This window comes from Falco punctatus (genome assembly GCF_963210335.1).
Source record: "Falco punctatus genome assembly, chromosome: Z".
In the NCBI taxonomy this organism is placed as follows: domain Eukaryota; kingdom Metazoa; phylum Chordata; class Aves; order Falconiformes; family Falconidae; genus Falco; species Falco punctatus.
Genome location: NC_137586.1, coordinates 38963592 through 38988716, shown reverse-complemented (window position 1 = coordinate 38988716; position 25125 = coordinate 38963592). Strand labels below are relative to the sequence as shown.

The 25125-nt window shown below is 37.2% G+C and overlaps 1 long non-coding RNA gene across 1 annotated transcript in view; it reads left to right on the top strand.

Moving 5' to 3' along the window:
- LOC308057120 overlaps positions 1–25125 on the top strand; it is a 94086-nt gene that overhangs the window by 23424 nt on the left and 45537 nt on the right. The window contains exon 1 of the long non-coding RNA XR_013925143.1: positions 1–25125. This exon is cut by the window's left edge and continues 23424 nt beyond it; it is cut by the window's right edge and continues 19700 nt beyond it. This is a non-coding gene — a long non-coding RNA (uncharacterized lncRNA).

Sequence of the window (25125 nt, the reverse complement as noted above, 5' to 3'; positions counted from 1 at the left end):
GCTGCAGTCAACTGAGATGTTCTCATAAGCAGTCCAGTGGGTTTCAGTGTAAGAAAAAAATGACAAGGAATTGACTCCAAGCAGGCCTTTCGAGCTGGAACACGCTTTCTCAGCTGCTGTAAGAGTGTGCTGGTTTTGGCTGGGGTAGAGTTAATTTTCTTCACAGTAGCTGGTGTGAGGTTGTATTTTGGATTCTTGATGGAAACAGTGTTGATAACACCGGGATGTTTTAGCTGTTGCTGAGCAGGGCTTACCCAGTGCCCAGGCCCTTTCTGCTCCTCACCCCACCATGAGCAGGCTGGGGGTGTGCACAAGGAGCTGGGAGGGGACACAGCCCGGACAGCTGGTCCCAACTGACCAGAGGGATATTCCAGACCGTATGAAGTTAATGCTCAGCATGTAAAGCTGGGGGAAGAAGGAAGTGGGGGATGTTCAGGGTGATGATGTTTGCCTTCCCAAGTAACTGCTACATGTGATGGAGCCTGGCTTTCCTGGAGATGGCTGAGCACCTGCCTGCTGGTGGGAAGTAGCAAATGAACTCTTTGCTTTGCTTGCATGTGCAGCTTTTGCTTTCCCTATTAAACTGTCTTTACTGCGACCCACGAGTTTTCTCACTTTTACTCTTCCGATCCTCACCCCCACCCCACTGTGGGGCAGTGAGCGAGTGGCTGCGTCGTGCTTGGTTGCGGTCTGAGGTCTAAACCATGACACAGTTCATTGGCATTCACAGAGTAGCCTGCTCACCCTCTAACATTCATTAGGGACCTGCCAGGGCAGAAGAAAACAATATAGATAATTCAGTTGTATAGAAAAGTGGTCCTTTCCCTCCTAAAAATAATCTTTGCTATTACATGTGTTTCCATCTGACAAAATAGCATATAAACATTATGAGCTGTGGAAAGGATCATACACCAGTCCATGCACCCAACACAGTACTTTTAACTGAAATTTTTACGTGATCCTTTTCTCTCAAGTAAACTGCTAGTATAAACTGACTAGGATTTCATTATCTGGACCCCACTACCTATCTTCTTTATTTCTATAAGGCAAACATTAACAATCAAATAGTAAGCACCCAGATCTATCTGACAGGAAAATAAATTCTTGTAACAGGAAGAGTTTGCACATCCAAAAGAATTTCTTTTTAAAAGAATTTATTTCTTTGTGTGAGTATCACATTTTCATTTGTTTTCTTTCTTGCCTGCTACCTTCAGCTGTTTCCAAAAAAGCAGTCAGGAAGATGACAGGTGTGCCACAGCTCCCTACAGTACATGACTATTTAACCTTAAGTCACCTCAGCTGTGAAAAAGGTGAATGCAACTTTGAACAAACATTTTGAATGTGACAGCAAAATTACTCTGTAATGTTTATACATTTTTCATTATGCTGTTCCCAGTAGAACTGATTTTTGTATTTCTTACAGCAACAGTATGAAGAAGCAGGCTTTTAAAAGGATGAGGTTTTGCTGATGCTGCTTTCTCTGTGTCTAGTTAGCTAAGAGACTAGGCTGTAGCTTAGTGCAACAGAGCAATAACAGTGATGCTCTAGGAAGTCTCAAGAAGCAGAAGTGCATCTCCTTGTACCTGGCTGCAGTCAGGGAGGAGAGCATGTGTACATGTGTGAGGGAGCACAAGAGCACTATGGCAGATAGAGATGGAGGAAGACAGCCAAGCACAGGACTTAGACAATGTGCCACAGAGCTCAATAAATCTATACAGTTTCTTTATGCTCTGCAAGGTCATAGATGACGCTGACACTGGTCTCCTAGCAACCCACTCTACTAACCTACTTTTGTCCCAATCACTGGAGAATGGGTTTAATGCTCTGAGCTGTGTTTCAACATGTGGAGGAAAGAATCAAATTGATGCTGGGTAACTGCTGATGTGCAAAACACTAAAAAGCATTTTTCTGGTCTGTCTCCCCTCTACATTTGTTGCACACAGAAAGCTTCATTAATAAAAAACAATAACATTAAAGAATGCCTAAGTTTCACAAAAACACTAATTTCATCAGAAAATGTAGAAATATAATGTGCAAAGTCATGCATGTATTTATCTAGGTAGGAGTGTGATACAAAGTACCAGTGAAGTAGGATCTACCCCAAACAAGAGATGCTTCTGATATTTAAAAAATAAAAAAATGTGGAAACTAAGAAATAATAAATTAAAATTTACCTAAATGAAGGATAGTTTTATTAGCTTATAGATCATGTAATTGATTAGTAAAAACCCCTTAGACAGCCGTAATAATTATTTTTTTAAAAATAATATCTACATTTGGAGCACCTGCTGTATAAAACTTCCTTTGACATACAGAAAACAAAGCAGAGTCTTTAGGCAACCATAACTCACAACCATAACCATATTCAATGAACTCCCCTTCTGTGGCTTATGAGTAATATGCATGTGGTGGATAGGACACAGCTACATCTTGTCAAAGTAACGATGTATTTGTGTTCTCTTCTTAAAAGATTCTACATAGTCTTATTCCAAAACACATGTAACAATACAGCAGAGTAAATCATGCAAAGTGAATCATTCATTCAATGAATTTAGCTCTTTTCTATGCTTGAGGAATGCTTCAAATTTTAGCTAACCATAATTTGATTTATATGACCATACCTTATAATTTTATTAATCAAATTTCCATAATGCATAAGATTCATACTTTGCTGGTTAGATGCAGTTATCTATAAGAATCAGGTGAAACTGGTTTTCTGTGCTTTGATAGTAAGTATTCTCAGTAAGCAATAAGTCATAAGATTTGAAAAAGGACCAAAACTCTTCATTTTGCATATAGCAAGTGAATATTTTCACAACACGTTTACTGTATAAACCTCAGCTCTGCTCTACATTCACCAGGACTTTCATTTCAAACAGATGTAGCAATAGTCAAGGGGGTTATGCCATTGCTTCCCCATACTCTGCAAAACTTGAATGTTTTGGTGTCTAAACCAAACTCTGTGCTAACATCTTCCCTGCCTACTTCCAGAAAAACATCACTGTCCTGTTGAATATGTCACTGGATCAGAGACTATGATTATGGTAATCTTCTTGAGGGACCTTACTAAGCTGGGATGGAGGTTTTCTACTGTACTGATGCAGCACCAGTTTCCTCTGCCTTTCCCCTGGCCTCTCTGAAAGGCACTATCATTACCACAAGAGAACCAGTTCCTTACTGCTAAATACAGTAATTGGCTGACCCCTGGCTGTCACCCATCAGCACGCACAGCAGGCTGGGGAATATAAGGGGCAGAAATTAAAAAATTACTGGATCATAAACCACGTACATGCTGCCCTAGTCTAAGTGAAGTGAACATATCATGAGGATTCTTCTAAACTGTTTAGACTGTCAGTGGCATCAGGAGACCACAACAAAAGCAAGAGTCACCAGCTTAGGAGGAAAATCCATTCATAGCTGTTTCCCATATGGGATTCGGAGAGTGGAGAACCATGCAGATTGCCAGTACAATAACCCTCTCATGGTGGGATACAGCCCCTCTGGATTGCTTTGCCTCAGCAATGCAGAACACTTCTTACATCTGAAGAGTCTGAGCCAATATAAAAATCCTGTCACTTGCGTTTTTACACTGGAGCACATTTATAGTAGTGGTTGCTGATGTTGTTTTGAGATGTGCTTTTCTGGTTTTCCATTCCTAACCCCAGGATGGTGGCATTGTGTAGATTGGAAAGTCTCTAGCCCAGTCTTCTGCTCAAAGCAGGGAAGCTGAAGAACAGGTTTTTCAGGGTATTTCCAGGTCAGGTTTTGAGTATCCCAAAGGGCAGACACTTCACAGCTTCTCTGGAAGCCTGTTCCAGTGTTTGACTATCCTCATGGTGATTTTTTTTTTTTTTTTTCCCTTACAAGTAAAAGAAGTTTCCATTGTCGCAATTTAATGGAAAAGTCTCAGTTCATGCTGAGGACTGATGAGTCCCACTCCTCTGGGAAATTTTCTAGGAATGACAGCTACCTCCATGCAGGATATATGTGTGGACACTCTTGTTCAGTGATAGTGGGGAAATGCTAGCTGGTTGAAAGCTGAGCCTGAATAGCTGAGGTGTGTTGACTAAGAGGCTTGCCGAGAGAGCTGTTAAAGTCTTCATACGTAATAAAAAACCCACCAAATAAAAACAAAAGAAAAACCCCCACAACAACCACAGAAAACAACAACCAAAAAAGATTCTAGTAAATATTCTACGTAAACTTGCAAAAAAACCCCCAAAAACCTAAGCCTGAGAGGAATGCAGGTCACAGTGCAACCCTGAGAAAACAGAAAGGAGGGGGTCCTGAGCAGAGCTGGAGTTCAAAGTAGCCTTGAAACAATCTGCTGTCACTTAATTATAGAAAATAATATCATTTAGACATTCAATGTTAAGTAAACAGAAATGTACCAAACAATGCATCCTCTTCGATTCCTAGTCTCTCCCACATGACTGGTCTCAGCCAGCTCCTTACACCTCAAGGGGCTGCACTGCACAGCCTTTTCTTTAAAACAGTTTGATGATGTTAGCATACTTACTTACCAGTGCTACTCTAATATCTTGCTTTCTGTGTTTTTCCAGCTTCCATTAGTCAGGCTTTCAGTCCTACAGGTGTTTGACTTGGCTTCTTTGGATTTATTTTCAAACAATACAATTATTTGGACTAATAGTATCTATATACTAGCCAACTGTGCATTACTGAATGCATGCAGGAAAACAGCTGTCTTTTGAAACTGAAAGACAAAGTAAGGATGTTTCACTTACTTTCAGCTTAGTTACTCTGCAGTTTTGTATCAGTAAGGTCCAGCTGCACTCTGTGGTAATAAAAATACAAATACCTTGACTCTTATCACATACTAGCCCCTTTCTATGCTGTTGTGGCTGAGGAGAGGGCACAAATGTAAATACATAAGCAGTGGAAAATAGGAGGTATTCTGAAATTACCTGTAGATAAGTCTTTCTACAGGATCCTCTCCTTGTAGACTGAAATAGTACCTTAAACAGTTTTCAATTTTTTTTGCCTAAACTCCAATCCCATCTGCAGATTTTTCAACATTCATTATATTCATTTGCATTTACTGGATTATGACACTGTGAGTATAATTTTGATTCCAGTTAAACTTAAGCACATGCAGAATAACTAATTTATTCGCTCTCTACTGATGTAATACAGATCATAATCTATATGTGTCTTAAAAGATACTAATGTCAGTTTGTGCAATCATTATGTAAGTAGTAAGCAATATACTAGAGTTCAAACAATCTTACCTACAGCAAGTAGTGAAAGAAAACTTTGTAACACTGTGCCTGCTATATGTTTATTTCAGGTATGTGTACATTTCTGTATATATGTCTATATACATATGAGTATAAAAAAACCCAGGTATGTGGGTGTATATCCCACTTCTTTGTGTAGATCAAGTGGCATATTTCTCAGTAAAAATAGGCTAAACTTTCCCTATTTATCTCAGTTTATATTTGTGATAAGCAAAGAACATAGACTTTAACAGCTACAGGCCAGCTGGCTTACTCAGAAGTCAGTCACCTTACTTCTTACCCTGTGGTAACTTATTCGACTCTATGCCAGATACAGTTAGATGGACACTCACAAGAAAAGACTGAAGAAACTTGGTTTGTGTCTTAAAGGGCAGAAGATCTATATTCCCCAAAATAACGTTATGTAAAACTTTAGCAGGCCTGCCATGCCTTGCCTTTAGATACACAAACTGTAGGTGCTAAAACGAGACAAGGCTGTTACCATCGCTTATAAAACTCTGATACCTTTCTTGATCCTCAGGCAAGACAGTATTCCAGTATTTAAAGGAATTAAGCGGCTGGTGCAAGAGATAAGCAATCCTTACACAAGCAATGCCAATTGTTTATTATGCCTTCTGCAGCTGTGAAAGGGATATTCCTTAGAATCATAGACTAAGGATCCTCTAGGTAGTCTTGGCAAAAGCTTGAATGTCTTTCTCACACTTGCTTACTACTTTTCTCTTTTTATCACGTGAACTCTGACAATTTAGGAAGACAGCACTGTCCATACATCGGTTTGTCTCTGATACGAATGATAGCGCAGCTAGAATAGGAATCCAAATGCATCAGCAACTGTTTTTAGAATCCAAAACTTTCCCGTAGGGCTGAGTATCTCCAGAAATGTTATGTAAATATTAGCTAAAATAAAACAAACCTTCATCTGTGTTTATAGTGTCTTACTTCTTGATTTCTGCAGTTGTTATAAAAAGCAGTTTCACTGGGAAAAACATCTATGAAGAAAAATAATTTAAAAAAATATTAGAGATATTTTCTTAAGCTAGTTTATTGGGGTTTTTTACACTGAACAAAGAACTTCAAAATTTCTATTCCTGTTTAAATTGATGCACTGTACTAGCAGTGATGGTGAATTTCATGTAAGCATCTCAACTGAGTTGGCAAATAGTAATTAATTTAACCTGGCCATACAGTCAATTATCCCTGTCAGCAGAACTTACTGTTCAACAGCAAGTGAATACTGGGCATGATTTAGTCAAACTCTGTGAGAACTTTCTGTAAAACAAATCATGTTCCTTCATCTGTGAGTCAAAACCAGAATTCCATCTTTCCGTCAGTGGTGCTGAACTTCGGTTGACAGTCTCACAGAATGTTACATTATATAATAGGTAAATATTACTAAAATATTACACAATTTGCATATAAATCCTAAAGACAGCACCTTTCACAATAATTCCAACTAACAGTAGAATATGGACTAAAATTTCTTTTGCTCAAGTATCAACTATGTATCTGACCAACAACGACACAGATCTGTGAACATACACACAGCTACTTACAAATATACATGGCTACATGAACACACACATTAGACACAATATCTACATATGGAAACCATGTCTATGTACACAGCTATCCATATATCTCTGTAGGAATCTTTATTCAGTGAAGAATTCACTCACATGGAAAAAATGCTTCTGTAAATTCTGTGCCACCAGACATATATTACCATTTTTCCACTTCATATAACTAGTTCAGTAAGAATTTCAGTGGCATAATTTTTAGGGTTTTTTAACAGGAATATGTTAGTACTTGACTGAAAACTGAGTATACTGACATTCAGTTAATGTGCATGTATTTAGAACAACACAAATATTTGAAATAGAATGAGCACCAGAAGGGGGGGTAAGGCAGCTCATCTGTGTAAGAAGAGCACCATAAAATTGACTGTCCACAGAGAAGATAACATTTTGTATAATGTAGTAGCTTAGGAAAGGTGATTAAGATCCCAGCGGCTACTCTGGCTCTATATCCTTGACATACACATGGCGTTATCTAACTCATTCAGAAAAGAAAAATGCAAAGCTGTGTATAGTAAATTAAGCTTGATTTTAATCTATAACTCAAATTAACTTTGGGGTGTGATATTTTTGTTCTAATCTTCACAGAAGTGTCCAGGAGAAGTGAAATTCTACACAACTGAGCACAAACCTTGGATTTTGCTCAGCTGCTAAAGCACCACCTGCAGGTAGGAGGTATGGCCAGACAACAGCATCTTTTGGTCAGCCCCATTCTAGCTGCCCAATATGCTGCAAAATTGGAAATTTCTGACTATTAAATGACTGAGAAAATGGGGATTATCTTGATGCTATGAAAGCTAAATAATGTATAATTATTATTTTTGTGATTCCTTTTCCTATTGCAGGTGTGCTTGTTAAGTTGGATGTGTAAAATTATGGCTTAAACTAAGGCTTTACTTAATTGAGCTACATTCATATAAACCAGGCTTAAAGGTGACTTATGTACGCTTATTTTGTTGCTTGGAGTTAGATTAACTAAGATGATTCGAAACCATATCCTTAGTCAAGTCAAGTCACCAATAAAGCCTGAGTTCATACTGTGTTATGTGCTTTCAATGTGATTACTGATGCTGTTTCTTGCTTTTAGTGTGTTGCTAAATCTTCACAAACATTGTCTTTTTGAGGAAAGAATAAATAAACAATAAACCTAGAAAAATAATGAACCAAATAAATTTGACTTTAGGATGACTTGTTGCTATTGTGCTATTGTGAACATTAACTTGGATATCCATTTTAAATATTCAAAGAATTTTAGACAGCACTCCACACATCATCTCCCATGACCAAACTGCCTACAGATGGTATTTTGGCAGCTGAGTAAAACCCGATTCGTGCTCAGTTATGTTGGACTTGCACTTCACTGCTGGCCACTCCTGCGACAGAAGAAATTAATCTAAGGAGGTATAATCTCTTCAGATATTCAGCAGTATGTGGTTGCTCCAGAATTCTTCCTATTCCAATAATCATTTTTATATTAAACTGAAAAACACCTCAAACTAAACAAAACCAGGTTTTTAGAATGAAAATAATTGGAAGTTTTCTGTCAAAATTTGTTTTTCGATAAAGATCTTATCAATTATTTTACCACCAATGTCTCATTTTCCTCAAACAACTATGAAGCATTGTGTAAAGATGTATGAGTTAATTAAAAACAAAGGGAGTAGTGCAGCATGTTTCTCCACATGGTCCTCAGCCTGTTCAGTCACCCCATACTGATGCATAAATGTTGCTCGTGGCCCATGAGCAAAAACAGTACAACCACGTTGTGATGGGCTGAGAAGACCAATGCATCCCTTTAGTGCTGGCTCTGATCTTTCTGACACATCACACATTGCAGACATATGTTATATGACTAGCTAATTTCCAGTCTGAAAGAATTAAATGCAGAATTATAGCTTAAGTTGCAGTTATTTATCTGCTGAATTGAAGAGGGCATAGCTGATGGTATCCTGTTAAGCTATGTATCTGGCAATTCATGTACAATTTATTTCTGTAGCCTTAAAAGTCTTTACTAAACACCATGCTACGTAATACCTAAACCAGACTTTTCTTGATGATATCAAGCATGCTGTACTGATAATAGACAGGAATGAAAATACAAAATTTAACAATACACGCAGTACAAAATATCACATTCTAATGTGATTTGGAACAAATCCTCAAAATGTCCTTGGCAACTCAATGCATAAAACCCCCTAGTATTTTGGTGCCAAGTAAGTCACAATTTTGGCTGTGGATTCTATTTTCAATGATTCACTCATGTTGGTCTGCTCAGACACTTCAAAGCAATCATGAATTACATGTCACACTACATTATATATATGAGATCAATGCATAGAAACTACTTTTCAGATGGAGACAACCAAAATGGTCAAATAGATTGCTAAAAGTTTTCAAATACCATGTTTGCTAGATTGTTTTTTGAATTGATTGCAGATTCAAATCAATTTTGCTATTGCATCTTGCCCTACACTGGAAAAACGTATAAAATAATCAAAATACTTATCATTCTAAATGTATCGCTTTTTGTTTCACTCGGAAATTTGACTTGATTTTCTTTCAAGTGTAAAAACACCCCAACACTAAACAAAAGCTTGGTATATCCTAATGTTATTGTTTCACTTGTATGCTTCCTGAGATGGGCAGGAGGAGACAATAATCTGAAGTTGTCACAATATTATTTTTTTCTGGTTCAGGCCAGAAAATCAAATATCTGCATAATTACTTCAGACTGGTATTTTCCTTTACTCTTATATATTTATTTTTGTATGAACAAAAAATACTCATTTTTTCTGTTTGATTGTGGATCTAGAATTAGATAGAGAAGTGACCTAAAAAGCAGTTGGAAAATGGAACTTGTAAACCAAAGTTTCAAAACCGTTATTATATCCACACTTGCATATTTAAAACCTGCTTTCTTTGTGCTTCTATAGTATAACTTCCTACTGTGACCATTCTCTCCACTGAGTAACTGAGGAAGATACAGAATATCATTTTAACTTTGTTTAGATTTATTTAATGAGAATCTGATGCACTGTATGTGAGAATAAGTACTGTGTCGCCAAACATACATATTCTGCTCCAGCCTCTCACAGAACTTTTAGGACCAACTTGTGAGGTTTTATAAAATTATCAGAAAATTGCTATGGTGATTCTGGATGTAATATAGATTATCAGGAGACAAAATGATATGCCTCTGAAAGTCATTTTTGATATTTTCATTTTTTTTCCAAAGTTGGAGATCTCATTATTTTCTGGGCTATAAGAAGGGTGTTTGCTTGGTCACTGACTTCTTTTCTCTTTGATCGTTTTCAGATCCTTCTTGCAAGTAAGATCAACAGGACGTAATTCCATTCCAGTGCTGGTTTCCCTAACTGGTAATAAGTAAGAAACCTGACAGCAAATAAGCTTAGGCAGTCTAAGGGGAGAGTCTGCATACACAAAGCTCTGGACAATTCTCAAGAGTGATTTTGTAGAATGTTGGGGAACTTGCAGGCATTTAAAGCTATCACTTTCAGGTTCTCTTTCTAACCCTGATTTGTACTTAACAGTGATCTGTTTTCAAGAAAAGTCCCACTCCAATGATAGCAATAGTGGTAGATCACACCCTTTTATCTGTGAATAATTTAGTTTGCAGCATGCTCATAGCAATTGCCCAAGAAGAAATACTTTTTTTTTTTTTTTTCCCCCTGCTATTTCACAGATTTTCAGGATGACAGGAAAAATCAGAGTCCATTGTAGAAGAATGAACAGAAATCAGGTTCAGAAACAGAATACCAGCAGTTCTCAGCCTGCGCTCTTCCCAATAAAATATCAGTAATGACTTCAAGGTTTTTCCAAACCCCTAGGAAAAACATATAACACCAAAGCTCATGGTGGATCAGTCTTTAAAGAATTCACTCTCTGGTGATTTTGAAGAATACTCTAATGATGATAAATATCCAGCACACATGAAGATCTATCAAGAGTTTATTAAGGATTATTAAAAAATACCACCTCTCTGGATATCATATCTAAATGGGTTTTGGTTAATAAAAAAGTGTTGCTGCTACCACACGTTTTAAAGTTCACTCAGAGAGTGAGCCAACAGATAACATAATTGACAAAAATAAAAACAGAGTTCTAGAATAAGTATCTATTTAGCATTATATAGGGACAAAAGCTAATTTGATATTGAGTCTTGTCTGTACAGGCTTAATTTAACTGATTTTACATACCCCCATATTGATATCTTAAAGGTCCATTTACAGTGTTTTTTCAAGATTAAAGTGATTAGGAATTTATCTTGATTAGGCATAAGGTTGAGTCTAATCAAATTAAGATATTCTTGTAATAAAATAAAACTTTTCAGAAGATTTGGTTCCAGCACAGATTTAAAGCCGTCTCAAAACAGACGTAAACCATGGACAAATTTATAGCCACCACATAACAGACTTGTAAACAGAGATGTTCCCAAATAGGTTAATGTTACAATTTGGGTGGAAATATGTTGTCAAATATTCCAGGAGATATCTCATACACCCAGAATTTTGTAACACATTCTCCCTGTTTGCAAAATCAACTTGTGCTTATGCACAGAGATTCTGCATTTTAAAGGCAAGTATCTTAATTTTTTTGTATAACAGAGCAATTGTGCTTTAGCTTCCTAAGAGTTTAATCTAAAATCTACTACAATCATCAGAAGCCTTTCCCCACACTTACAGGATCTTGTGGTCAGGTCTTTAACTGCAGGCAGAAAATAAATATTCTGCTTCTGGAAGCGTGATGACATCAAAAATAAGTTTGGGGGTTTGTGGGGGGTTTTGTGGTGTTTTTTTTTGTTTGTTTGTTTTTTGTTTTTTGTTTGGTTTAGGTTTTTTTTGTCCCAAATAATTTAAAAAAAAAAAACACAAACATCTGAGTTAAATGAAAATATAATAAAATCAAAAATAATCTTCACAAACCTTTGGAAAATCTTTAGATAAGGCAAAATATATTTTGATATATCACTGGATATAGAAGTATAATAAGACAACATATTTTCTGTGTAGCTTTGCTTCCTTCTCTCACGTCATGAACATTTTCACTGCATTTTGTTTCATGAAATGGATCTTCTGTACAGAAATTAACCTCTGGAATAGTCTAAGTCTCTATATCTTTATCTAAAAGTAAATGCAGACAGACCATGTGAAATATTTGAACTAAATAAGCACAAAAGCAGATTTTCAGTTCCAATGCAAGTTCATAGCAAGCCATTTGGTTTAATCCAGATACTCGATAGTCTCTTAGCTGAAGTTGGTTGTGTGTACAAAGAGGGAGCATGAGGTCCAGGCTAAAACTTTTGACGTATCTTCTGCAAAGGGGGGGGATCAGGAGAACTGCATGTGAAAGTGTGAATAGCAGCAAAAAAAACAGTTGGTTCTGTGTCACTAATATAAACCACATGATGTCCCTGTAAATGTGTCTGTCTGACGCTGGTATTATGTGCACCTATGAATACTTCAGGAGAAAAATCCCCAGAAAGTCTGAAAAGTGACAAAAGTGCAAACCACAAATCTATTTTGCACCTGGTCTGCAATTACTACACATCAAGAGCATCCCAGCCAGCCAAATTTAGCTCAAGGATACGGTATCTCAGTCTTCACAGTCCTCAGTTCAGTCACTTGGCCTCTGTTAAAGTAGCAAGGGTTTCTTCAAGACTTGCGGATCTCCAAAACACAGGACACGCCCTTATGGGCACAGAGGTCAGTTCACATTACAACCAACCCGCTGTGAAACATTTATTAAGAAGTTGTATTTCTACCTTAAAAGAGCTAGTTCAGCTTATAGCAAATTGCTTTATCTCCAGAGCCTTCTGACTTCTGAGGTCATGTTACATCTATAGTAATTTGTTATATTGGGAATCTCATGGTGTTTATGCTTAGTTTATTGTCTACCTTGAAGGCACACTAACATCAACCCTCAACCTAAACTAAGTTGCTTCATTAGTAGATTTGGGGTGTGAAGCATCAGGCTCACATCACAGATGTCAGAAGGTAAGAGGGAGCCTGGGGCTCCCTGATAAGTAGAAAACAAGTCCAAGTGAGGGAACCAGAGACCACAGAGTAATGGGATAGAAGCAAAATATCGTGATAATAGTATTTCATAGGTGCCAGTATGGTCAAAACAGTTAAGCTATGTATTTGTAGCTACTTCATAAGCTCACAGTTAGCTTCCATAGGAGATCCTGTTGCAAGGCACTAATTGCCTTTTCTAGTATTTATTTGCCAATTAAATTAAGCATGTCATTAATCACTTTGTGAATGGTCAGTTGATTATGGTATCCAAACATAGTCTTGGATTTTTAGTTAGCTTAGTTTCCTCTCAGAATCTCAATTTATAAAAAGGGGGAATAAAAAACAATTATCCAGATCCTGAAGCAAGGTTAACAGATGTCAATGGACAATTCTTTGTATAGATAGATATATATTGCCAAACTTTTCTCAGCCTAACCTTGCAGTGTTCTTTGTAAATACCTCTGTGCATTGGGACCTCTGAACACCTAACTAAATCTCTTCATACCAGTACAGTGCATTCAGCAAACTGCAAATTCAAGAGCTTGAAGAGACAATGGTACATTTAGGAGCTTAAATGCTTTTGTTTCTAAGCTACCTGTATAAACTGCTTGGTCTCTTAGCTCTTCTCATTTATCCTGCCTCCTTTCTTTTTTTCCCTCTGAAATTTGTTCCATAGTAATTTGTTGCTAAAGCCAGATACCTCAGTGACTGCTTGAAGTGCTGTTAAGTAAAGAAATAATTTCTAAGTAAATCATCAGGAATTCCCTACTTTCCCAAAGAAGAAAAAAGCCCCAAACTCAAGTCCTAAATTGTCTTTGGTGAATACAGAAATAATTCAAAATAAAGCACATTTAGTTCAAGTTTTATGATAAGCCAAAGTTCATTAGTTCATTAGCAGGGGAAATAAGTTTTCAGAGAGTTCATGAATCTACAACAAACAGAAACTATGGCACCTAATTTACCTTGTTCTGAATAGCATTACAGGTTACATTGACTTAATTGGGATGCACCACGGAGCATTCAGGTGCTGTTTTTAGTGGCAGTACAGGATAAACTTAGGCTGATTTTAATTTCATTTGAATAAATAAAAATTGCTGGAAAATAATAGCATTCCTAATTAGTTTTAAGGCTAATGTTGCTTTGAAAGTGTAGGTTCACTGTAAAAAATACTTGTTTTGTAAAATCAGCAACTAAAGCAGAGGTATACAATGTATTTAGAGTTAATAATTCTCTAACACCTAACTACTCAAATAAAATAGAAGTAGTAGACTTAAAACATTTTATCATTTCTACAGCTGTGAAAAATGTATTAGTAGAAAAATAATTTAAATATTAAACTCTGGTAGCATGAGGCAGTCAATTTCTACAGATCAATCTGCCTGTATATGTTTATGAAGATTGTGGAGCTCTGGAAGTCATCTAATTAATGGTTGGATTAACATATATGTAAAAGCAAAAGAACAATCATTCTCCATACAGTCAGCTGTTGCCTGTTCAAGCTACATGTGGTCTTCCTTTTACAAAGATACCTAAAGTTTTCAGTAGCAAAACTACAGTGTAACATCCAGGACTTTACTGCTCAGTATATAACCTAAGTGATTCTATTCCTGGTTTTAAAAAGATTAACATATTAACATGACCAAAAGGAATCTGAATACAGATACTGGATTCCCTTGAATAACATCTTTGAGATACACTGAAATTGTGAGGACAGTAAAATGAAAAGGCTTAACATCTGGTTTTGCATATGCAAACACAGGGGGGTTTTGAGCTGTGTATAATTCAGTGAAGACAAGGTGATGTTGCAAATTATAGTCTTGTGTCACTACTTTTTTTTTTTTTTTTTAGTAAGACAAGATTTCAACATATCTTCATGTCTCTTTAACATCCCATAGGGTTTTTTTTGTATGTCTTCATACCAAATTTTGGAACTGTAACTGATTGGAGTGAAGCTGGCAAAACTGTGCAGCCTTTGGTTTGAGAGCAGAATTTGAAGATTTTTTTTCCTTATATCATTTATTTTCTTTGTGTACACATATCCACCTAGCATGAAATACTGATTTTTATTTTTTTTTTGTCAGTAAACGATGCTTGGTTTCAATACAACTGAAAACATTAGTTCTAAATTCTAGATCTATTAAGGGACTGATAAAATCTTTACCTTAAAGAATTAGAACTACACAGAAATGGCAGGTCAGTCCAAAACAGAAAGAGTTTTTGTTATTTGTCAGGTAACATGAACATGGAACGACCTTGTAAAAGCAGAGTAGTTCTTTCTCTGCTACTGTCTCACCTTGATTAGAGGTAATAGCAAACAGTCATAGTTGTAGCTAGGAGATTTCAGTTCTGACTGTAATACCATTACTACTAGAGTTATTTTTCTACTTCACTAAACCTTTCTGCAGCAGTTTTTCATCCCTGGCTTCTGTTAGTTATCGTAATTTGGTAGAGTGAAATCCTTAATTGGGTATGATTGTATAAAACCTGATTATTTTATTGCAAAAGGAGCTGGTACGTACTGCTGTGTTCAGGTTGCCTAGTTCTACCCAATATGAAAGAAAAACCAACATTTTGCTATTTTCACAGTTCAGAGCATGCTTTATGAGTTAGAGGCAAGACTTTCATGTAATTCCATTCAATTTCAGCAGAAACACAAACTATTAGAAAGAAATAGGAAGTCTTGCTTGTGCTATCAGAATAACATCAGCAGCACTCCAAGCTAACTTAAGCAACTCTCTTAATTTAAGGCTAAGTCTGAAACACTATAAAAGTAAAGCAAGTAATACTGCAGGGAGACCATGCAAGGTTGCATTGTTGGCTCACTTCCATATCTTTTTTTAAGTTAGTGTCCCTTCCTCCCTTCAAGTGGGAGAATGCTGAGATGTGTTTTTTTCTTCAGCACTTACAACAAAATATACTGCTCTTTTTCTGAATTCGGTATGCCTCTAAATTCCTGAAGAGTTTTGATGTTGCTTTCTCATCCTGTGCAGTAGACAGATGGAAAAAGAAAACTGCTGTTACCATTCTCTGTCTCTGTTAAATTTGAGAGGCAAACCTTACATTCCTCAGTTTCTGGGAAATGCAGGGATTGGTTTAACCTGTTTAACAGTTTACCTGTTAGGAGAAACAGTATGTCTTCTCATTGGCTGCCATCTCTGTATATTATTGCATATAGTAGTATCAAAGCTTTAAAGAAACCTAACACAACAAAACATACGAAAGAGTGAAAAAAAAGAAAACAAGTAAAATACTGTTAAGCTTTTAGATCAGCACAATTCTATCTTAGTTATAAATGTGATTTAGCAGCGACAAAAATAGAAATGTATGAGGTTTTTTGCAAGAGCTTTTTGTATGATGGAGTAATTCTTCCGTAATTTTTTTTTCCTCTTTAAATGTTTAATTAATTTCAAAGAGTTCTGCATCTTTCTAATTGGATGGGTATAGATCTTAAAAACCTGAACTCCAACACACAGAGTAAAGTGTTAGTGTAAACACATTTAGTAAAATGTTGGCTATTCCCAGGTTAAAAACAGACACCAGAAAAGGAATATTTTACTTAATTTGATAGAAAGCGAGCACTGTTATTTTACTAGTTCTATTCTTATTTTACTTGAATGTCTCCACCAGTAAAAAGTATGAAAAATCTTTCCTTCTGGTTTTTCAGAAGACTGAAATTTTCAAATTCAGCATGACCACAAATACCTTTAATATACTAGTAGGATTTTTGTGGTTCATGGAAAATTATTGGAAGCTATTCCTTCATCTAGATATTTAAATCTTCACCTAAACAAAATAATGAACTACTATTAATCAATATTTTTCCTTGCAGGCTCTCTTCCTACCACAATAGATATTTTGAGTAAAAGGGCTATTTTAAGCAGGATGATCAGACAGGTATATAAGATCAATAGAAGTCTGGGAAGAGGGAGCAAGAAAACAAACTTGCTTGTGGAGAAGAACTGCTTTTTATTTTTCTGAAATAAAAGAATGTAGGACTATAGTATATGTCAGCCAAATGAACACCAATTTCTTTCAATGAGATAAGAGTGGTAAACACATATTTGAGATCATGCATCTTTTATATATACATATGTATTTTACTTGAGGCGAGGAGGTGTGCAGTATCTGGGACATAACTGCCAATTTGGTTATGCAAATGCACTTTTGATTCCTAATGGATATTGCTTCTCTCCAAAAATACACACAAATATTTTAGTGTTACTCTTTCCACTTAGTCATTAATTTTGGTCATAGACACACAGCGAAAGGAATAGTTTGTTTAGGAAGACAGGACAGTGTCTTTCAGTGCCTTAAAAGGAAACCTTTGTCTACATATGTGATTTTAAAAGCACATTCTTGCTGTGAATAGCATCAGAAGTCATCCTAGAATTGGTAATTTTATCAGTGCACTTTTTTTTCTTTTCCATTAAAAGGGTGATTAAAAATAGGAAGAGTTTGTTTTTCATGAAACAATTGTGAATATGAAAAAAATTATACTTTTTGAGATAGGTTTTGTGAAATTGTAGAAGCATAGAACATCCTAGTCTGGAAGGGACCTCAAAATATCACCTGGTCCAACCATCCATAGGAAAGGAAGCCTAGATGAGATTATCTAGCACCCTGTCCAATAGCATCTTGAAAAACTATGACAGGGACTCTTCCATTTTCCTGGGGAGCCTGTCCCAGTGGACTGATTGTTCTGATTGTAAAAAATCTTGTTTCTCGTATTGAGATGAAACCTCTCCTAGTGGAAGTTGTACTTACTACCCTGTCTTCTCCATGTAGCTCCTTATGGAAAGAGAATCTCCATCCTGTTTATAGCTGCCCTTTAAGTACTGAAACAGTCATGAGGTCCTCCCTGAGCATTCCCTTCTCCAGGGAGAAAGGGCCTAACTCCTTCAGTCTTTCCCCAAAGGGCAGGCTCTCCAGTCCTTTGATCATCTTCCTGCTCCTCCTTTGACCCTCTCCAGTGTGTCCACATCTTTTTTTTGAATTGTGGGGCCCAGAACTGGAGACAGTATTTGGGCTGCAGCCTGAAAAGTGTGGAGAAAAGTGCTCTACCTCTGCTAGTAACACCCCTGAGGATGCAGCTCAGGATCCCATTTGCTTTGGTTGCTGTAGTGGCACTCTGCTGACTCATGCTCAGCTTCTTGTCCACCAGGACCCCCAGGTCCCTTTCAGGCTGCTCCCCAGCTACATAGATATTAGCCTGTACTGAGCACTTTAGTTATGTCATCCTAGGTGTAGGACTTTGCATTAAAGTTCATTCATTGAGTTTTTCCTAGCTTCCAGCCTCTCCAGGTCTCTGAAAGATTGCCCTGCCTTCTGTGTCTACCTCACCACACAATTCAATGTCATCAGCAGATTTGGTGAGGGTGCTTTCAGTTCCTTCATGCAGATTCACTTTATGAAAGTGTTGAACACTGTGGGGCCCAGTACTGATCCTGGGAGACCCTGCTTGTGACAGGCTGCCAGCCTGAGTAAAAACCATTGATCCTCTAAGTGCAGCCTGTGAGGCAATTTCTTACCCATTTCACGGACCACCCATTCAATCTGTATCATGACAGTTTGTCCAGGAAAAGACTGTGGGAAAGAGTGTCAAACACTTTGCTGAAGTCCAGTTAAACAACATCCATTTCTCTCCCCATTTTGACAGGAGACGTTATTTTGTGTTAGAAGATGATGTCACTCTTACACAATTTGCCTTTGGTAAATCCATGTTGACTTTTCCTAGTCACCTGCTTAATTTGATTTATAATAGGTTCAATTGGTTTGTAATAGGTTTGGGTTTTTTACAGCAGAGAATGAAAACATTCAAAATGTAAAAGAAGTACTTTGGGAGCACATCTTTTATTCAACATTTATTTTAGAAATTAAGAATTTGGAAGCTTTCCATCATTAAAAAAAATGACATTTTCCCTGTGTTTAAGGTGATTTTCAAATTAGCAAAAAGAATTAATGGTTAGTATTTTGTTTGATTAGAGGGTTCCCAGAATACAAATATTATGTTACAAACAAGCTTCAACAAAGGGCAGGGGGACATAAGTTTTGTCTATGAGCAAACCATATGAAAACTACACTACAGTAGGTAACAAAATACAGATGACTTGCCCACTTGGCAGCTGTTTTCAAAATAACCACCAATGCTTTCTGGAACATTATATATAGCAATGAAAGAGATTAAGAACTATGTTCCTGCTTCTCACCAGTTTGTTCAGTGACTTTACAAGTTTGCTAGAATTTCTTTTTTGTTGCTAAAGGAAATCTTCCCTCTGGCTGACATAGTTGTCCCCTTATATCACATTCCTTCTTGGTTTATGCAGCTTCCCATGCAAATGCCTCCTGAAGATACCTTCATTGCAGTTCTTCCCCATGCAGCCTTATTTAAAAGCTGCACATCTCCCAAGTACAGGGATTCCTCTGTGTGGTGGGGCACAGCAGTTTTGGGCATGACAATAATTAGTATTGCCACAGCTAAGCTCCCTGATTGAGCTGACAGCTCTGTCAACAGCTAAATTTTACATACCAACAAGATTATAGAATTAATCTTTAATGTGTAAGCTGTAGTTTCCACTTGGATGTTTTATAGGATGTGGACAGGAGCTGGGGTTTGTGATTTTTGCTTGCCCCTTCCCACTTGCAATAGACCTGTGCATGTGAGAATAAGATTTACTCAGCAAAAATATCTTCTGCAGATTTGATGGCATATTTTTCTCAATTAATTGCCTGATGAAGCTAGTTTAGATGAACATATAAATGTTATATCTGTTGAAAATGGTAAACTATTTATGTTCATTCTGCCTCTTACAAAAGAGGGTAGAATTAGTGAAAATGGTGTATATGGGCATTTATATACTGCTCTATCCTGCTATAATAAGAGTATTTTTTATAGATTACTATGTTTACACACAACATAAGTAGTGCAGGTTTTGAGTGCTTTGTCTAAACTATCTGAGATGCATTTCTTTTTTTGCTTGATGGTTTAGGAAAAGGGAGTGTATGTGTAACTTTTATCTAGTCACTCTAATGTAAGTGGAAAAAATATTTGGACCCTTATGTGTTTTGATGATGTAAACTTGTTTTTTCCTTTCTGTTTTGGACCTATTGAGCAAGGCTTTGGAAACAAGTACCTCCCACAAAACTCTGTCTACAGCTGCCTAAGCCATGCAAGCATTATAATGCAGCTGAAGGACGTTAATGGTGTAATATCAGGATGGTAACTTGATAGTAAGACTATAAGGCAGTCCTACTAAAGAGAAGAGCAAAGGCTGTACACAAAAGACTTTAAGAAACACCAAACCCTTTCACTCATTAATGGTAATCTCATTGGGTAAATTCAGATGGAAGAATTTGAAGAAAATCTCCAAGGTGTTTAGGGTGTCTATCAATGTCTGCTGGAAACTTGTCTTAGCTGAGCATTTGTGTTTCCAAAAAGTAATGGATATTGTGCTGGTTTAACTGTGGTTGGCTGCTGGATACCCACCTAGATGTTTTCTCACTCCCTCTTTTTAACAGGCCAAGGAGAGAAAACAAGACAAAAAAGCTTGTGGTTCAAGGTAAAGACAGAGAGATCATATACCAATTACCATAACAAGGAGAAAACACTTGACTTGGTGAAAATTAGTTTAATTTCCAGTTAATTAGAAATAGAGTAGGATAGTGAGAAGTAAAGATAAAATTAAAACCACCTTCCCCCTACCATGCACCTCAGGCTCAGATTCAGTCCTTCGTTCTCAACTCTTCCACCTCCTCTTGCCCCCAAGCGGTGCAGGGCAGGTAAGGAATGGCGTACTGCAGTTAGTGGGCAGAAGATCCTTTCTGCTGCTCCTTCCACCTCACAGTTTCATTACTCCAGCATGAGGTCCTTCCCACAGGCTGCAGTTCTTCATAAACTGCTCCAGTGTGGGTGCTTCCCATGGGCTGCAGTTCTTCAACAACCGCTGCAGTGTGGGTCCTTCATATGGGCTTACACTCCTTCAGGATAAACCTGCTCCAGCGTGGGTCCCACACAGGTTGCCACTCCTGCCTGAAAAATGGTTCCTGTGTGGGCTGTCCACAGTGTGCAGCTTCCTTTAGGGCATGCCCACTTGCTGTGGCATAGGGTCCTTCACAGGCTGCAGGGTGGATATCTATATCTGCTCTGATGCAGTTCTCCATGGGCTGCAGGGGAACAACCTGCTCCATCACTGCCTTCTCCACAGGCTGTAGAGGAACTTCTACTCTGGCATCCATCCAATCCTTCTTGTCTGGTCTTGGTGTCTTCAGGGCTGTTTCTTTCTCTCATGGCTGCCACGGAGCATTTTTTACCCTTTCATAAACATGTTATCATGGATGTGCGTGCCACCACATTGGCTGAGAGGCTCAGCTGTGTCCTGTGGTGTGTCCATCAGCTGGAGCTGGCTGGGATCAGCTGGGCCTGGCACAGGGCAGCTCCTGGCCTTTCCTCACGAAGGCCACCCCAGCAGCACATCCCCCACCCCCCCAAACCTGGGCACCAATAACCCATACAGATATGTTCACATGTGATGCAATAGAAGAAAAATCATTTGTAAGCATACTGGAAAACAAAAAAAACCAAAGATTTGAGAACTATAGTTAGCCATTGGAATTTTTTACTTTATGGCATTGCATGTGATTTGTTGGCTGATTAGACTCTGAAGGCATTTTTTACTGCACATCCCAGAGAACCCAGCTTCACTACATACCACCCTAAATATTTAGGTGGTTTTTAAAGCTAACACTGATTGTTTCCAGTGTTTTTCTAGCTTGAAAATAAGTATGTTGAATATTTGCCATTTCTGGGAGAGCTTATTGTAGGAACTGTTACACTAGTTATTAAATTGTGAATATGTAGCAATTATGTTTGTGCTTCATATCAGCAAGGTGGTACTTTGTGCAAACATAGTTTTGAGCAGTGGAATTTTGTCATAATACTCCTTTCCCAAAAGACCAAGGTGACACACTGACCAGGGTCAATTTGAGCTTCATAGTTTCTGTAGCACTTAAGGCTAGCCCAGACCAATGATGATTGCAAATGAGTCTGATTGTCCAACAACAGAAGATCCTTTAGGCAATGAATTTTGATTGTTCTGCTCATAAGAGACTGCAAACTATATGAAAAAAGGAACTTTAAATGTCCCCTGATCCTATTAGAGGGTCGTTATTCCAGGTCATGAATGCGTTGCACTGGTGATGTACTATAATAAATGCTGACAACTATAAAGTACCAATTATGGAGAGAGGCAAGCAACAGCCAGAGTTATACACCAAATGATTAATTTACAAAGTAGTGCAGGAAAAAATATTGTAGTTGAAAGTTGATACATGCATAGAGAAAAGGGTATTCTTTTGTTCACATTCGTATAAACTTAGTCCCTCACGTAAAAGAAAGAACCTTCTGCAGAATTTGGGGCGTTTATTTGTTCTTGCATACATTTTGGAAAAGAAGCTGCCATAAGGTCCATAGAGATCAGCAACTGTTAGCTGTTTTAAGGCAGTATCTGTGCCTTCCTTTGCAATGTTATTCCTGTATAAAAAAATTTATTACACCAATGTCCCGTTGTCATTAATGTTAAAAAAAAAAAAAAAAAAAGCGGCTTTAGGCAGAGCACCAAAAAATCAGACTGAAAGTGCTTCAGAGATGTTCTGTAATCATCACATCTCTAAAAGGTACAAAAGGTAGCTACAGCCAACAGTGTGATAGAGGTGTCATCCTTTTCATCATAGGACACCTACAAACACATCTTAAATGTAGAACTCTTTTCAAAAGCGCACAGCTTTCCATTCTAATATTATGTCTCCAAGGATAGATATTTTAACCTATTAGTCTTCTTGGAGCACCTTCTCATTTACTGACAACATCGTGAATCGTGTTATGAAAACATTCCTCATTCTACATTAGATGTCAAAGGAAAAAACAGATGTATTAGAAGTAGACCAAATCCTGGACTTTTTCACTATGAAACCAAAACGTAGGAAAATTTTGGCATTATAATCAGGAGTTCAATGCAAGACAGTATTCTGATTGCAGAACAGCTGTAGCTTTGTTTCTAGTTACAGTAACAGCAAATATCCATATAAATACCTTTACTCCTGTAAATGAACAGTCCTCTTCATTTCTTTATCTGACTGGATGAAGTCAGAACATAGCCTGTGTCCCTCTCAGGCCTTAAAATAGAGCTCAGACATGATTCCAGTGATGCTTGTGCTTTTAGCTGACATTTAGCTTGAGCTATTAAAAAAAACCTAAATAAGTTTATTATAAAGAATGAATATTTGGGGGTTTGTGTGTGGTTGTTTTGTTGTTTTTTTTCCCAGATCAGCACCAGCAGCATAACTTGTGTGGGAGGCTCTAAGCTGAGTTTTGAAAAAAAGTGAGATTTGTCTCCCGCTTTATTTTGCTCCATCAGACTGGGATGTAGCTTCATTTCTATCACCTAGTTCATTGTGAAAGGACCTCCAGTTAGAATCTCAGGTACCATATACATTTGTGTCAAGTCTTTCTAAAGTGTTCAAACTTCTAAAATGTTAGTTTAGAGGATATTGAGTAGGATCATTATTATCATTTTGCACAAAACCATCCAGAAAATCAGCTTTCAGGATCAAGTCTAATAAATGAGGCTTTAGAGGTATAGCAAGTGCACTTTTAGAGCTCATAGGAAATGCAACAAGACGAGTAAGTGTCATTGAAAAATAATGTGTGCAAGTGGGAGCAATCACTATCCTAACAGGAGATCTTTGCAAATGTTGTTAACTGAGATGTGGACACAGAGATCAATAAATTGTGATGCCTATTGAGTCGGAGAGAGAAAAAAAATTACTATCTGTTGGAAGCAACCTAAGTGTGCTCCTTGAAGATGACAGGGAAGAGTTCACAATATATTTATGAGGATTTATAAGTTTGTTTCTCCCAAATTAGATGTAGTCTTGAACAGAAACATTCTCGTGGTGCCTGAGGAAGTCCCAGATGTTGATGCACATGCAAATTATCTGTATAGGTAGAAAAGAGCTATATGGAGGAGCAGTGAGCTGCAGGGGTGGCTGTATGTTACAGTTTGGCTCTGAGAAGAAACATCAGGGTAAATAAGGACAGCACAGCGAACTGCCAGAAATTTTCAAGTTTCCTGGTGATTTTTTACTAATCTTATTTTAAAAGGAAGGCATGCATTTCGGAAAGCCTTTCTTTCTCTTACTCTCTTGTGGCAATATAAGACAGCAGCAGTGGAAAAATTCATTACAATTTCCAGCTTAAACTTAGATGTACAGATGCCAAAGGGGAATTGGAAATCAGATGAGGGAGAGAACTGTATAGGTAACATATGCTCTTTCTCACAGCTGCCTTATTCTTTGCTTTTTCCCCACAGATGTTTTCTTTTCTTTTCTTTTTTCTTTTTTCTTTTTTCTTTTTTCTTTTCTTTTCATTTCTTTTTTCTTTTTTCTTTTCTTTTCTTTTCTTTTCTTTTCTTTTCTTTTCTTTTCTTTTCTTTTCTTTTCTTTTCTTTTCAACTAGCATCTGTGAGAAAATTAACATTACAAAATTTCACATATTCTTCTACCTGTGATTCAAGTACTGGGAGAATGTGCAGAATGACATTCAAAAAATAAAGTCAAATATGGACCTGGATTGGATTTTAATCAATATTTCTGTCTGGTTTTACAATGACTAGAGGCTTAATCAGTTAGAATGAAAAACAAAATCAAAATATACAGAGGTGGAAAAATTAGCTAGTGAATAAATGTGTTGTATTATTAAGCATTATTTTTTTGTTTAAAGTTTACTCTGCATTTCTTTGACAGAATTAAGTCTCTGGTACTAGGTTTTTTGTCTAGTAACAATAATTTGATACTAGAGTAAATCTGATCAAGAACACTGGAGCTTATCAGTAGCACAGCTCCACTAACATCCACATCTCTAAAGAATGGCCTGACATAATTTAAAGACTCATTTTGACAACCTCTCCCCACTTGCACCCCTCAACCCACTCTTTTTAATTCAGGAAATTCTGGAAAGGAGCATACAATGCAGGCACAGTAATTTCAGTGCATCCATAATACATCAGTCCTACTGTTTATATAATATACTTTTGGGTTGTGCATGCACAGTAAGTTCAACAGATCCAGAATGTGTGGCATTTAGTGTAAACTTTCTGGCATCTATGCCTTCCCAGAACTTTTATAAACAATTGCTGCTTTATGTAGCAACTGAATCTAATGTTCCCAACAGTAGAGGATGTGGTCAGTTTCTCCCAAGGGATCTTA